This window comes from Pongo abelii, chromosome 16 (assembly GCF_028885655.2).
Source record: "Pongo abelii isolate AG06213 chromosome 16, NHGRI_mPonAbe1-v2.0_pri, whole genome shotgun sequence".
In the NCBI taxonomy this organism is placed as follows: Eukaryota; Metazoa; Chordata; class Mammalia; order Primates; family Hominidae; genus Pongo; species Pongo abelii.
The window spans coordinates 28,655,078-28,667,629 of NC_072001.2; the positions used below are offsets into that span (position 1 = coordinate 28,655,078).

The 12,552-nt window shown below is 43.1% G+C and overlaps 1 long non-coding RNA gene across 2 annotated transcripts in view; it reads right to left on the minus strand.

Annotated features, from left to right (window-relative positions):
- Window positions 1-4,657, minus strand: part of LOC134760253 (uncharacterized) — a 118,747-nt gene extending 114,090 nt beyond the window's left edge. For both annotated transcript variants that reach the window (XR_010137432.1, XR_010137431.1), the window contains exon 1: window positions 3,870-4,657. This is a non-coding gene — a long non-coding RNA (uncharacterized LOC134760253). The remainder of the gene's footprint in view (window positions 1-3,869) is intronic.
- Between the last annotated feature and the right edge of the window lie 7,895 nt (window positions 4,658-12,552).

Consider the following 12,552-nt stretch of genomic DNA (forward strand, 5'->3'; position numbering starts at 1 on the left):
CCATGTTAATATAAGAGGTTAATAATAATGGAAGCTCTGTGTTGGTTGCATATTAACTCTCCATGCTGACTATGCAACTGTTCTGTAAGTCCAAAGCTAACGTAAAATAGAAAAGTTTTCTTTTTTTAAAAATTCACTGCTGACCTTAACAAACTGAATATTATCAATATTGTTGATGCTCCAAATGTGTATCTCCCCAATTTCATGGCATTTTTTTACCCACATGAAGGTTACTATTATTTTCAGTTTCCTAGTTGTCATTTCCTTTTTATATTATTTTTATGTCTAGGTTTATATTTCTAAATAATATATTGTTCAGTTTTTATTGTCTTCAAATTAAGATAAAGGTGTTCAAAATAAGTCTATAATTCTGTTGAAATAATGAGAAATCATCAGATGAATCCACATGGTGATGCTTCCTATAAAATACCTGACGAGTTCTTTTCATAAGGGCTAAGATTCTTCAAGCTAAACAAAGACTGCGAAACTGTTGCACATCAGACAGGACCTGATGTGGCTGGTAGACCTTAAGATGATGCCCAGTGATCCCCACCTGCCAGGGTGCATGACCTTGCATTGTAATCATCTCCCTGTGAGTATGGGCATGAAATGTGACTTGCTTTCATACAACACAATAATACAAGAATATTAGATGTCAGACGATTGATTATGTTAGGTAAAGTTGTGATTTTTTTTTTCTTGTCTTGCTAGCAAGCTCTTTGCCTTGATGGCTTTGATAGAGCATTCTGCCACGTGGGAGAAGTCCACATGGGAAGAAACTGAATGCAGCCTCTGATCCACAGCCAGCAAGGAACTGAAGCTGCCCTACAGTTTGCAATTTAAATTTCTGACTAATCCAAGCCCCCTTTCAAGTAACAATATATCACTTAAGATGTAGTGTGAACACCTTACAGTAACAGAATAACAGACATTCTTTCCTTCTATCACTTACTGCAGTTATTTGTCTCACTTATATAAGCATAAATGCACATAAATGTTTGTATGTGTATATATACACACACAATGACATATATTTAACCATATCTAATCAAATACATTCATACTACTATTGTTTTTAACAAGCTGTTGTTTGTTAGATTAAGAATAAAATTATTACCTAGATTAGCCACTAAAAAGGTAAAAAAAAAAAAGATATGCTAATTAATGAGATGAATTGATATAAAGTGCTCAAAACAACAAAAGGCAGAAAATGAGTGAAATACAAAAATAGGAACAAAGACAAATCAACAACTGAAAGATAGTAACAAATTTGGTAGATTTTTAATCCAACTATATCAATAATCACTTTAAATGTCAATGTTCTAAATGCACCACTTAAAGGAAAGAAGGCATCAATAAAAGGGGCTTGGGATAGAAAGAATAAATTCATGTAACATGTTACAATCTGAGAAACACGACAACATCATGAGGTTTGCAGGAGAATATCAAAGAGCATTTAAGAAGTCGCGCAGAGAAGCCGGGCATGGTGGCCAACACCTGTAAGCCTGACACTATGGGAGGCCGAGGAGGGCGGATCACTTGAGGTTAGGAGTTCAAGACCAACCTGGCCAACATGGGGAAAGCCCGTCTCTACTAAAAATACAAAAATTAGCTGGGCATGGTGGCACCTGCCTGTAATCCTGGCTACTCAGGAGGCTGAGGCAGGAGAATCGCTTGAACTCGGGAGGCAGAGGTTGCAGTGAGCTGAGATGGAGTCACTGCACTCCAGCCTGGGCTACAAGAGCAAAACTCCATCCCAAAAATAAAATAAAACAATAAAATAAAATAAAGACCAAAACTACCAGACAGCTTACAGGTAGGGGATTTTAAAGACACAGAGGCAGGGGTAATACACAGTCATAAATTAATATATTGAGGTTACACATTGGTTTTAGCCTAAAAGGATGAAGAATCTTGTAGTGGAAGCTTAGAGGTCATAGGGGGATTCAAAGACTTTCTGAGTTGTGATTATTTAAGAAAGTAAAATTTGTCAGAAAATTTGGGAGCAGCAGAAAATAATGGTACATCTGGCTCATAGACATAACATCCTGTAGGCCCCTCAGGAAAAAATTCAGAATAAAGAATGGCAGAGTTCATTTCATGGATCCCCTTTATCTGAGGTCTATGTGCCTGTGGATCCATTTAGTAGAGGGGCAGCTTTCTGAAAAACAACTCAGGGACATATGTTAAACTTTGATTTTTAGTTTCTATAGGGAACCCCATATTCTCATGACTCTCAATTCCTTGCTACTGTTTTAACTTACTATTACCTTCTTGCTTGTCAAGTGGCTCGTGTACTTCTCAGAGGTAGAGAGGTGCCTGGAATTTCTGTGAAGGGACTCAAGATTTTCCTTTATTTCCATGCTTGGGGTGGAACACCGGCCCCTATGAGGGGTCCCTGCACCTTCTCAGGCCCTAAATAAATCCTCGTCTGCTTGTGGGACTGCTGAATTTCTTCTACCATTTTCTTGCTTTGGTATTGCTCGCTGCTTTCAGGTGAGAAAATTCCTGTTCAACCTTGGTGGATGAATCTCATCTTCACTGGCTAAGACATTTGGATGACTATTCATATATGAATTATGTCAAGAGTGCCAAAGTTCAGTATAAAATAATACATATCAGTTGGTCCACTATTATTTAACAGAAAGGTGGGTAAATTATTCACTATGTCAATGAAAATGGAGATATAAATAGTTGCCAGCAGAAAAATATTTTTAAAATATTAAGCTAAATGAGAAAAAATAATAAAATATTTTAACACCCTTCCTAAAAGTGATGGTTACAAATATATTTGCTGAATAGAGCAAAATTATGTGTACATTTTCTAAGTGGCATTTTAAAAATTTGTCACTGAGACTATTTATTATTGCCTCAATTTCAGAGCCATTCTTGGTCTGTTCAGGGATTCAGTTCCTCCCTGGTTCAGTCTTGGGAGGGTGTATTTGTGCAGGAATGTTTCATTCTTTCTAGATTTTCTAGTTTATGTCCATGAAGGTGTTCATAATATTCTCTGATGGTTGTTTATATTTCTTTGGGGTCGGTGGTAATATTACCCTTGTTGTTTCTGATTGCATTTATTTGAATCTTGTCAACATCACTCATTATTAGAGTAATGCAAATCAAAACCAAAATGAAATACCACCTAACACCAGTCAGAATGGCTATACTAAAAAGTCAAAAAATAACAAATAACAAATAGTCAAACAAATAACAGAGGCTGGCAAGATTGTGGAGAAAGAGGAACACTTACATACCGTTGGTGGGAGTGTAAATTAGTTTAACCATTGTGGAAGACAGTGTGGTGATTCCTAAAAGACCTAAAGATATAACTTCCATTTGACCCAACAATCCCATTTCTAAGTATATATCCAAAGGAATATAAATCATTCTGTTATAAAGACCCATGAACACATATGTTCACTGCAGCACTATCCACAATAGCAAAAACATGGAATCAACCTAAATTGTCCATCAATGATAGACTGTAGAAAGAAAATGTTGCATATATACACCATGGAATACAACGCAGCTATTAAAGAAGAACCAGATGATGTCCTTTGCAGGGACATGAATGGAGCTGCAGTCCATTATTCTTAGCAAGCTAACACAGGAAGAGAAAACCAAATACCTCTGTGTTCTCTTATAAGTGGGAGCCAAATGATGAGAACACATGGACACATAGAGGGGAACAACACACTCAGAGTTCCTGAAACCATCAGTCTGGTTTCCAATGAATGGGGCAATCAGACACACAATCACACCAAGGCTTAACCGTTCTGGCCACTGGAAGGGAAAGAACCTACCCAGGAATGCCACCTGCTTCCAACTAGCTGATCCCATGATTGGGGCTCTAGAGAATTTATCTTTACCTGCCGAGATGTTTTTGTCTTGGGGAACTTCCTTTCTCTTCTTGCCTCTGCACCAGCCGCCGACTACACTTCCTTACCACAGGGCAAGTGACATCTGAAGAGGCTGACAGACTTCAGAGCTGGGTAAGGCAACCAGAATCCTCCCTGAACTGCCTCTGCCTGTTCTGTGATGTCACCTGAGCTCTGCTCTGTTTACATATAGCCGCTTGTGACATCATCTGGGCGTGTATGGAGTCTGTATCTATGTCAAGACCTGGGCTTTGCTCCACTTGGAGTCAGCTGATTGGCGGGAGGGCATCTGAAATTGAGATGAGGCTTCAGGACTTCTACCCAGCCCTTTAGTGGGGATCTGTCCGGGACTTTGCAGTCTGAATCTGCAACTGTAAAAGTGTACAATATCTACATTTAGGCCCTCATCTCCATCTCTCTCTCTTCGTCCTTCTTTCCTCTGTAAGGTGATCTGCATAAGCACCACTCCATCCAGGATCCAGCCCTGGAGGGAAACAGCCTCCACTGCCCTAGCAGGGTCACTCTTTTTAGGGCCCTGGAGTACTTCTCACAACTGTGCCAGTTTTTATGGGGAAAGGAAGGATGTGAACTATTCCATAGGTTATCTAAAGGGCTTGCCACTATGCTTATGCCGCTTAATGTTGTTTATGTGAAAAAAAGCTTAACAGCATACGGGATAAGTATTTAGGCAGTCCTGACTCCAACCCCTCTGCCCTTTTTGTCTGCCTAATTTACCATTTAATTTGTTGCCATTCGGTTACCCTCTACTAGGGTACTAAGTACAGCAGAACATGGACTTGGGATGAAGCTGAAGTGCTGGTGGGCTGGGCCGGTTGGGGGGCGGGGCGGTGGTGGGGGAGTGCTGTGCTAGCTGGTGCTAATCACTAGCCTGCCCAAGGAGATTATTCTCTGATCTCTTTGGCTGTCCCAGCTGTGTGGTGAGATTTGCACAAGTGTTCCTTTTAGGACCATGGGTGGTGTTACTGCACTGCTTATATGAAGCTAGAAAAGTCTTTCCAACCCATAGAGGTCTGGTTGAAGGATATGAGCAGTGCAGAACAGAAGAGAGACAACAAATAAAAGTTGTCATCACTGTTTCAACAGGGATGAGAATATGGATATAGAAACCAATTCAGGAGGGGAAACAAGGTCTCTATCCCCTCTGGGAGGCCCCTGGGGCACACCCTGGCTAACAGTAGAGCCTATAGCTATGAGCCCATGACTAAGAGAAAAATGGTCTATTATTGCAGTGCCATCTGAACAGTGGACAAGTAAGGATATAAATTTTGACCTCTGAATGGATGTAATCAATACTAGTCTTTAATGAAGTTAGACTCATTTTGTCAGAGGTCTGGAAAATTAGAAAAAATACCGTATGTTCAAGCCTTCATGCTTTTCGAAAATGAGGATTCATACCATGAGGGAAGACACCAGCTGCTAGCTGTACCAAAGGACAGAATGGAAAAAAGGCTCTTCACAGGCCAGAGAGCCAAACTCAGGCAAAAAGCAATGAAGAAGAATTAGGACTTTTAAATGTCCTACATCCAAGCTGTTTTAGCAGCTCCAACCACCACAGCTAGAAGGCAACTGGCCTCTGCTCCACCCCACCAGCTCCCACTGTGGTACCGCCATACGGGCCCTTAGTGCTGGCCTCTGCGTTGGCCCGGATTGCCTTGATGCTACCAAGTGAGGCATCAGACCAATAAGAGGGAGCTACTCTGCCGCCTCAGTATAATGAGAGAACAGAGATGGCCTCTCCCTCCAGTGCTTGACAGGGTACAGGATTTAGCAAGGAAGTGCCATGGCAGGAGCAAGGGAATTCCCATTTACAAGGATGGCCATGGGTGGCTTGGATGCCAGTGGGCAACCTGTCAGACATTACTGGACATCCAGCTCATTTTCAACATCTAACTTGTGAAATGGAAAAACTCCACCCCACTTTATAGAATGGATCCCCAGAAAATGACTGATCTCTATGTGTCTAACTGTGCCACCCACCAGTGTACCTGAGCAGATGTGTAGTCTCTCCTAAATATGCTTCTGGCTGCAGACCAAAGAAGATCCAGAGTCTTGGTGCCTCCATGAAACAAATCCAAATACCCCAAAACTGAAGGGACCATTCTGGATGCAAACTCTAATTGGGGCTCCAATTGATAAGGGGACATGGCCCATCTGGAATATTCACAAACATTCTTCCTGTTTGGACTCAGGAAAGGGGTACCAAAACAGGAAGCCTCACTAGGAATGACCCCTTCCCCGCTCGAGAGGCAAAGAAACAGAAGTTTCAACCATAAATGCGGAATGAACAAGGAAGCCTCTGCATCAGAAAAATCGAGGCAAGCCTCAGGAACACAGCCAGTGTGCCTAGTGTAAGAAGAAAGGCCACTGAAAGGATGACTGTCCCAAAAGTAAGGACCAAGAGGCCAGAAAAAGGAGGAATATGATAAGGAAAAAGCCCACAGTCAAATAATGGAGCAGGGTCACTGCTCTGACCATGGACAGGGATGCCTGGGGGCTCTCCTTAATCCCTCAGAGACAATTAAAATTTCCCCACAGGAACCCTGGGTACAACTGACAGTGAGGAAAAAATTAAATGATTTCCTGGTTGATACTGGGCTAACTATTCAGTTCTTAACACTTTACAAGCAAAAAGCACCAAAATAAGTGTACCTGTGATAGGAGTTACAAGAATAATGCAACAAAAGGCTTTCCTACAACCTTTAGAATGCAAACTAGAAAGTTTGGACCTAAGGCATTGCTATTTCTATATGCCAGAATGCCCAATTCCCTTGCTGGGAAAAGAACTATTATGCAAATTAAATACTCAAGTAATTTCTCCCCAGAGAAACAACTACAGCTGCAGGTCCTGCTAGAGCAAGCACTGCAACTAACATGTTATTCAGTTGCCTTAAGAAGAAACAAGAATTCTCCCTCAGAAGTCTATGAGAGAGTGCGTAATTGTGAATAGGCAGATGGAATCCTAGAAAAACAGGAAATACACAGTGAGTGCAGATAGAAAAAATAGAAGGGGTTACTGTGCCCTGGGTGGCGGGGGGGAGGCGAATAAAAAAATCAGTATACATTAATAAAGGAAGCCTTAGAAGGAATATAGCCTGTCTTTCAAAAATTTGAGAAGTAGACTGATTCATCCTTGCAGATCCCCATATAATAGCCCTATCGTGCCTGTAAGGAAGCTACACTTCAACAAATATCAATTTGCCCAAGACCTGAGAGCCATTAATAAAATAGTCTTGGATATTCACCCAATGGTGCCTAACCCATATACTCTACTGACTGTTATATATAGATATTATGAATGCTTTTCAGTGCTAGATCTAAAAGATGCTTTTTTCTGCATTCCAATTGAAGAAAAGACCCAGCAAGTATTATTACTTTTTTAATCACAGGACCCAGAGACTAAAACAACCTTTCAATACTGTCAGACAGTGGGGCCTCAATGTGTTAAAAAACGCACCAACAATTTTTGGGGAAATAGTGGCAAAAGACTTAGGAGACCTACAACAAGATTAAGAAGCCTGGCTACAACACATAGATAATTAATAGCCAGCCACAACTATAGGAAATGCTTAGCTGACCTCATCTTAGTTCTAAATCACCTGGTACAATATGGATACAAATTATTCCCAGGAAGCCCCAAATATGTAAGTAGAAAGTAACTGGTCTTGGCTTTAGGTTAAAGCAAGGCCAAAGGAGCCTGGTCTGGTCAAAAACAGTCAATAGCAGCCATAAAGCCCCAGAGAATGGGGGCAACCGTGGGGATTCTTAGAAAGGGTTAGCTTCTGCCAGATTTGGATTCCTAAGTTTGGACTAATGACTAAAACACTTTATGAATCCCTAAAGGGACTAGACTCAGAAGCCCTTCCCTGGACATCTAAAGGTCAACAAACATTTTATACCATCAAAAAAAGCTGATATCAGCCCCCACACTGGGATACCAAATTCCAAACAGCTGTTCAAATTCTGTATCCAAGAGAAACAAACCAAAGGTCTGGGTGTGCTAATCCAAATGCTGGGAGGTGCCCCACAATCCATGGCCTATTTCTCTAAACAATTAGGCCACAGATTAAGGGATGGCCCCCCTTCCTCTGGGCAAAAGCACCCACTGTGAAGTCCTACAGGAAGTAGAACAATTTACTCTGGGACAGCCAGTTACCGTGTTTGTGCCCCATCAGGTGCTGACTCTGCTAGAACTAAAGGGAGGCTACTGGCTCACTGTGGGGTGAGTGGGCAGATACCAGGCCATCCTCTTGTATGATCCAAATATCACCCTACAAACCACCATGGCTCTAAACCCTGCCACACAGCTCTCAGCCACTGAACACAATTCTGGGTTAAAGCATGACTGTAAATCCTTGATGCAGCTTATTCAAGCATGCTGAACCTGTCAAACCAGACAATGAGTTCTCTGGACTTGAACTACACTGACAGGAGCAGCTTAATGAAAGACGTGCACAGAGCCGGATGTGCCACCATGACTACCAAAAGGGTAATAGAAGTCCATGCCCTTTCTGCAGCTACCTCTGCAGAAAGAGCTGAGTTAATTGCTCTTACCTGAGTCTTTAGAACTGTCCCAGGAAAAGGGATTCTGATTCCATACATGTATTCCTGGTAATGAACACCCATTGGGTGTTTTGGAAACACAGAGGAGGCCACTTGAAATCAGAAAATATGGACATTAAACAACCAAAAGAAATTCTGGCCATAGTAGAGGCAATTGCCTTGCCTGCCCAGGCTTCCATCATGCACTGCCCCAACACCAGAGAGATAATTCACAACCAAAGGTGACCAGGCAGCTGGCAAAGCTGCAGAATGAGCTGCTTGGGAGGCACAAGTTCTGGGACGTGAATACTCCAATTTGAATTACCAGATTTTAAACCTCATTACACTGAACAAGATCCCAAAAGTGCCTGAGCCAGAGGTTTCAGAAAAGAGATTCCAACACCCCCTGGAAAACTGACACTTACAGGATGATGATACTCCCCAAGGCCTTGGTTTATCCAATCTCAAAATATCTACATGAAGGAATGTACTATGGGAGTGATGCCCTCGCCAACCTAGTGCAACCACATCTCAGTAGCCCACACTTCCAAGATATCATTCGGAAAATTACACAAGGATGCACCTTGTGCACTACAAACAATCCCAAGACGGAATGTAGCCCTCCTAAAAAGGGGATATAGTTCAAGGGGCTGAGTCCCTTCAAAGACTGAAAGGTGGGCTTCACTCAGATGCCTACCCGGTTATGTGAGCCAAGGAAAGATCTGAAGTTATTAATAAGAGAAAAAGGAGGAGAGATAAGCGATATACTTTTGTTAACATGAAGTTCTCAGTTAATTCTAGAGTAATAAGTACATACTTGATCTTTGCTGAAACTACCTGAATGGGTGTAGACAGTGGCTTTCTTCCAAAACAAAACAGACTGCTGGGTCTGTGGGGGAGGTACCCCTTTCTCCACTGCTGACTTGCCGTTGCACATCCAAGCTACCAACTCAAGCACTTGGAGTTATGTTTATATGTAGGACAAGAGCAAAAATTCTCACCAATTTCCCATCTATGATTACAGTAACACTCACGAGTGCTCCACTTTTGGGGAAACTTGGAAATAAATCTTCCATCTGGCTCATAAGCAGGTTAATATCACCCCCTCTATAGACTATGCTGTACATGACAACATAGGATGGCTGATGATGGTGCAAATTCAGGCAATGGGTCATGCACCTCTATGCAAACAAAAACACAAGAGCAACACACCCCACACTAGCAGCCAGGCTAAAGTATGGTTACCTCTTAGCAATGTGGCCAAACCCATCAACTGACTAATAATATGTGGCTAGGATGGCAAAATAGTATCAAGCTATATGATGGGGCCTATCCTTTCTCCTGGAGTTAGCTATGGGTCTGAGGCAGTCATAGCTGGTCTTACTTACCTTACAGCTGTACTGGCAGATACACCTGGGGGTGCCCTTACCTACCAGGACACATCCTGTCCCATCTGGAGTCTCTCCCTGACAGCTGGGAAAATGTGAAGGCCAGACAACACCATCAAAAGTGGGCACCCTGTTGGTTCTACTCACTAGCTGCCTTTTCCTCCCAGATAGCAAACATAGTTGTAGAATTCTAAGTAGATACCCTAAGTATAGAGCTGCTGCCTGTAATAACACCTACCCCAACATTACCCTTCCCACTGAAAAAACTCGCAGATTAGACAAGTGGCCCTATAGAACCCTATGGCCTTAGATATCCTAACTGCAGCTCAGTGTGACACTTGTGCATTAAGACTGAATGGTGCGTATACACACCAGATTATTCTGACGATATAATCCAAGCTATGCATGCACTGAATACTCATATTTCTGCTATAAATGCCCTCTCCCAGGATCCCGCAATGTCATGGTTTAGTCGACTTCCAGGTCCATGGAAGACTCTCATATACGGTATAATTGGTATTCTGCTCCCTGTTCTGTTTGGTTGCTGTAGTTTTTGTTGCTTTTCAAGATCTGTATGGAGATGCAGGAAAACCTTTCCCAGAAACTTTTGGGTCCCCACGCTATAATGATCCAACACATTCTCACATTAGTCTGGGAACCCACGAATATTTCCAACTCCAGGTAAACAGCTTCCAATCTGATACCCTGTAACTGTGCCCCTTCTCAGCAGGAAGAAGTTAGATGGACTGTGTTGCCCCCTTTCCTTGGAAATGGAATGGTCTTTTATGGTGAAGGATTGTAATTGAGTAATACAGCTTCAAAATACATTTAAGTTTTTTCTTTCTCTTTTTTTTTCTTCCCAGTCTCAAGATGTAACCTTGAAGCAAACTGCAGAAGCCACTGCTTTAGTCTTCAAGTAGAACCTTGAAATATACTTTGGAACCACACCCCCTTCAGTTTCCCACTGTACACGTCCATGCCTTATACACATTTATCTAACTGTATGCTGGCTAAATTCACACCATGCATACTTATCTACCTATATGCCTGTCAAAAAAATACCAGAGGTTAATTTAAAATGAACCAAACATGAGAGGAGGAGCCAAGATGGCTGAACAGGAACAGCTCCGGTCTACAGCTCCCAGCGTGAGCAATGCAGAAGACGGGTGATTTCTGCATTTCCATCTGAGGTACCGGGTTCATCTCACTAGGGAGTGCCAGACAGTGGGCACAGGTCAGTGGGTGAGCGCACCGTGCACCAGCCGAAGCAGGGGCGAGGCATTGCCTCACTCGGGAAGCACAAGGGGTCAGGGAGTTCCCTTTCCAGGGGTGACAGACGGCACCTGGAAAATCGGGCCACTCCCACCCAAATACTGTGCTTTTCCGACGGGCTTAGGAAACGGTGCCCCAGGAGATTATAGCCCGCACCTGGCTCAGAGGGTCCTACGCCCACGGAGTCTCGCTGATTGCTAGCACAGCAGTCTGAGATAAAACAGCAAGTCGGCAGCGAGGCTGGGGGAGGGGCGCCCTCCATTGCCCAGGCTTGCTTAGGTAAACAAAGCAGCAGGAAGCTTGAACTGGGTGGAGCCCACCACAGCTCAAGGAGGCCTGCCTGCCTCTGTAGGCTCCACCTCTGGGGGCAGGGCACAGACAAACAAAAAGGCAGCAGTAACCTCTGCAGACTTAAATGTCCCTGTCTGACAGCTTTGAGGAGAGCAGTGGTTCTCCCAGCATGCAGCTGGAGATCTGAGAACGGGCAGACTGCCTCCTCAAGTGGGTCCCTGACCCCTGACCCCCGAGCAGCCTAACTGGGAGGCACCCCCCAGCAGGGGCAGACTGACACCTCACACGGCCGGCCAGGTACTCCAACAGACCTGCAGCTGAGGGTCCTGTCTGTTAGAAGGAAAACTAACAGAAAGCATATCCACACCAAAAACCCATGTGTACATAACCATCATCAAAGACCAAAAGTAGATAAAACCACAAAGATGGGGAAAAAACAGAGCAGAAAAACTGGAAACTCTAAAAAGTAGAGTACCTCTCCTCCTCCAAAGGAACGCAGTTCCTCACCAGCAACGGAACAAAGCTGGACGGAGAATGACTTTGACGAGCTGAGAGAAGAAGGCTTCAGATGATCAAATTACTCCAAGCTACGGGAGGATATTCAAACCAAAGGCAAAGAAGTTGAAAACTTTGAAAAAAATTTAGAATGTATAACTAGAATAACCAATACAGAGAAGTGCTTAAAGGAGCTGATGGAGCTGAAAACCAAGGCTCGAGAACTACGTGAAGAATGCAGAAGCCTCAGGAGCTGGTGCGATCAAATGGAAGAAAGGGTATCAGCCCGGGAAGATGAAATGAATGAAATGAAGCGAGAAGGGAAGTTTAGAGAAAAAAGAATGAAAAGAAACGAGCAAAACCTCCAAGAAATGTGGGACTATGTGAAAAGACCAAATCTACGTCTGATTGGTGTACCTGAAAGTGACGGGGAGAATGGAAACAAGTTGGAAAACACTCTGCAGGATATTATCCAGGAGAACTTCCCCAATCTAGCAAGGCAGGCCAACATTCAGATTCAGGAGATACAGAGAACGCCACAAAGACACTCCTCGAGAAGAGCAACTCCAAGACACATAATTGTCAGATTCACCAAAGATAAAATGAAGGAAAAAATGTTAAGGGCAGCCAGAGAGAAAGGTTGGGTTACCATCAAAGGGAAGCCCATC